Source organism: Pogoniulus pusillus, chromosome 21 (assembly GCF_015220805.1).
Source record: "Pogoniulus pusillus isolate bPogPus1 chromosome 21, bPogPus1.pri, whole genome shotgun sequence".
Classification (NCBI taxonomy): Eukaryota; Metazoa; Chordata; class Aves; order Piciformes; family Lybiidae; genus Pogoniulus; species Pogoniulus pusillus.
The window spans coordinates 5571048-5574948 of NC_087284.1; the positions used below are offsets into that span (position 1 = coordinate 5571048).

The 3901-nt window shown below is 49.7% G+C and overlaps 1 long non-coding RNA gene across 1 annotated transcript; it reads right to left on the bottom strand.

Moving 5' to 3' along the window:
• Positions 1-285: 285 nt before the first annotated feature.
• LOC135184697 (uncharacterized) lies at positions 286-1619 on the bottom strand. Its single transcript, XR_010306128.1, has 3 exons — positions 1583-1619; positions 1321-1420; positions 286-1211 (listed from the first exon to the last, which is right to left on the bottom strand). It is a non-coding gene; the product is annotated as an uncharacterized LOC135184697 (long non-coding RNA).
• Between the last annotated feature and the right edge of the window lie 2282 nt (positions 1620-3901).

The following is a 3901-nucleotide window of genomic DNA, read 5'->3' on the forward strand; positions in this document are numbered from 1 at the left end:
GAATGTTAGTGGTTGGAAGGGACCTCCAGAGATCAGCCAGGATCCAAAGCAGGATCACCTAAGGCAGGACAGGTAGAAATGCAACCAGGTGAGTTTGATTCTATGATTCTATAAAGCTGCCCAGAGAACTTGTGGAGTCTCCTCCTCTGGAGGTGTTGAAGCAAAGCCTGGATGAGGCACTTAGTGCCATGGTCTGGTTGATTGGCCAGGGCTGGGGGCCAGGTTGGACTGGGTGAGCTTGGAGCTCTCTTCCAACCTTCTTGATTCTATGATTGTCTAGGGCTGGGTGCTAGGTTGGACTGACTGAGCTTGGAGCTCTCTTCCAACCTGCTTGATTATATGAAATGATGCTTCTGTCTGGCAGATGATGCCAGAAAACATTTTTGCTCCCTTCAAACTACTAAACATTGGAATAAACTCTCAAAGGAGGTGGTGGATTCCCTTACATGGGTCAGGTTGAAGGTTTAGCTTGACAGAAAGCTGGGCCAGTTTGTTGAAGTGATGTTGTTACTGTGAAAGGTTGGATTAGGTTCTGGGTCTCTCACTTCAATGAGGATAACTCTGTGTTAGATTGTGTGGTTCTGCTCTGGCAGAGGGGTTGGACTCTATGGGCTCTTTGGGTCCCTTCCAACCCCTATCATCCTGTGATAATGAGAGGATGGAATAGGTCCAGAAGTTGACTGGCTAGGGCTGGGTGCTAGGTGGGACTGGATGATCTTGGAGGTCTCTTCCAACCTGCTTGATTCTATGAAGGAGAATGGGGATGAGGCTGGAGAAAAAGCTATATGAGGAGAGGCTGAGGGAACTGGGGGTGTTCAGCCTGAAGAAGACCTAGAGGAGATCTTATCACACTCTACAGCTCCCTGCAATGAAGTTATAATGAGGTGGGGGATTGAGACTCTTCTCACAAGCAACCTGTGCTGGGAGAAAAGGACATGGCCTGAAGCAGCACAAGGGGAGGGTTAGATTGGATGTTAGGAAGCACTTCCTCATGGGAAGGGTGATTAGGCACTGGAATGGACTGCCCAGGGAGATGGAGTCACCATCTGTAAGGCAGTTTAGATGTGACACTTGGCAGCATGGTTTAGCTGTTGTGGTGATGTTAAGCCATGGGCTGGACTTGATGTTCTCAGAGGTCTTTTCCAGCCTCAGGGTTTCTGTGTGATAGTTATCTGGTGCCTTGAGCTGGCTTCACAGAGTCAGGAGTCCACCTGGTAACAAAGAAAGGTAACTTTAGCTTCCATACAAAACAAGGCAGGGTTTCAGCCACCCTGACAGCAGAGCATCATTAACAGTTGAGTTGAGCTCCATTTTCCTTACCAGGGATTCTCAGCCATCACCTCCAGGCTCATTCAGGGCTTCCCAAAACGTCCCCCAGGTTCATTCCTGCAATTCTCACAGCTTCACAAGTCAGCAGCAGCTAAGCACAGCAGAGCACAGCCTGACCAAGGAGGCACAACCAGCACCCGTGGGGGAAGCTACAGCAATCATCAAGCCTACTCCTACCAAACCGGGGGGCCAGCAGGCCCCCCGGCCTTTGAAACCCTCCACCAGACACCCAGTGTGCACCATAGGCACTCACCAGTGATGCTGAGAGGAGGATCCCTCTGCCCAGATGGGCAAACATGGAACTCCTGCCCCTCCTGGGGCTGATTATAAAGGGGAGTGGGCAGGGAGGGCAAAGTGGTCACAGCTGGGGTGGGAGGAGACTGCAGCAGCACCCAGGTGCTCTGGGTTTGGGGGGTTAAGGGGAAAATGAGGTCTGAGGGGCAGATGGGGTGGACAAGAGGTGGTGGTGCTGAAAGGACAGAGGTGGAGAGGAAAAGCATGGAAAGGGAGATAAAAAGAAAGGAGATGGAGCAGAAAGGAGGAAGAGAGAGAGGAGAGGAAAGGAAAGAGATCAAAAGAAAAAGAGGAAGATGGGAGAAACAGGAGATGGAGAGGAAAGGAGGAAGTCAGAGAAGAAAGGAAAGCGATGGAGAGGAAAGGAGGAAGATAGAGAGGAATGGAAGGAGTTGGAAAGAAAAGGAAGAGGATGAGAGAAATAGGAGATGGAGAGGAATGGAGAGAGATAGAGAGGAAAGGAAGGAGATGGAAAGAAAAGGAGGAAGATGGGGGAAACAGGAGATGGAAAGGAGGGAGAGAGAGAGGAATGGAAGAAGATGATGAGGAAAGGAGGAAGACAGAGCAGAATGGAAGGAGATGGAAAGAAAAGGAGGAGGATGGGAGAAATAGGAGATGGAAAGGAATGGAAGAAGATGGAAAGAAAGGGAGGAAGATGGGGGAAATAGGAGATGGAGAGGAATGGAGGGATATAGAGAGGAAAGGAAGGAGATTAAAAGAAAAGGAGGAAGAGAGGGGAAACAGGAGATGGAGAGGAAAGGAGGGATATAGAGAGGAAAGGAAGGAGATTAAAAGAAAAGGAGGAAGAGAGGGGAAATAGGAGATGGAGAGGAAAGGAGGAAGACTGACAAGAAATGGAAAGAGATGGAGAGGAAAGGAGGAAGATATAGAGGAATGGAAGGAGTTGGAAAGAAAAGGAGGAGGATGGGAGAAATAGGAGATGGAGAGGAATGGAGGGAGATAGAAAAGAAAGGAAGGAGATGGAGAAGAAATGAGGAAGGCAGAAAGGAAAGGAAGGAGATGGAAAACAAAGGAGGTAGATAGGGGAAATAGGAGATGGAGAGGAATGGAGTAAGACAGAGAGGAAAGGAAGGAGATGAAAAGAGAGGGAGGGAGATGGGGGAAATAGGAGACAGAGAGGAAAGGAGGGAGATGGGGGAGAAGGGAGGAAAAAAGAGTAATAAAAGTGCAAACTGGACTGAAGTATTTGCACTGGAAGCAACTTGCTCATGCCCAACCCTTTGTCAGTTCTGCTTGGAGCAGTAAGCAGACATGTTCACTGGCTCACTGTGTTGGCTGAAAAGGAGCAATTCACACCTCTCTAACAGGAAAAAAAACAACCCCGAGGGAATAAAGAGGAAAACTAATAAACCAAAAAGGAGAATAAACCCCTCGAGTGCAAATTGTGAATATACATAAACAAAGCATGAGCACTCTCAGCAAGTTCTGCATGTGCCAGCAATGTGCCCTTGTGGGCAAGAGGGCAAATGGCATCCTGGAGGGCATCAGGAAAAGGTGTCCAAGAGGTCTAGGGAGATTCTTCTCTCCCTCTACTCTGCCCTGCTGAGACCACAGCTGGAATACTGTGTCCAGCTTTGGGCTCCCCAGTTCAAGAGAGACAGGGACCTGCTGGAGAGAGTCCAGTGGAGAGCCACAAGGATGAGTGGGGGACCTGAGTATCTCCCCTAAGGAGAGAGCCTGAGAGCCCTGGGGCTGTTTAGTCTGGAGAAGAGAAGGCTGAGAGGGGATCTGAGCAATGTCTATCAACATCTGAGGGCTGAGTATCAAGTGGAGGGGGGCAAGCTCTTTTGGGTGGTGCACAGCAATAAGCCAAAGAGCAATGGATACAAACTGGAACAGAGAAGGTTTTGGCACAACATGAGGAAAGTCATCTTCACAATGAGGGTGCTGGAGCCTTGGAGCAGGCTGCCCAGAGAGGCTGTGGAGCCTTCTTCAATGGAGACATTCAAACCTCACCTGGATGCATTCCTGTGTAGAAAATCCTTGGTGATACTGCTTTGGTAGGAGGTTTGGACTTGCTGAGCTGTGGAGGTTCCCTTCCAACCTCTAATGTTCTGTGATTCTATGATTCTAAGCCTTTCTGCTACCAGTCTCTGCTACCTCTCCTCTCCTCTCCTCTCCTCTCCTCTCCTCTCCTCTCCTCTCCTCTCCTCTCCTCTCCTCTCCTCTCCTCTCCTCTCCTCTCCTCTCCTCTCCTCTCCTCTCCTCTCCTCTCCTCTCCTCTCCTCTCCTCTCCTCTCCTCTCCTCTCCTCTCCT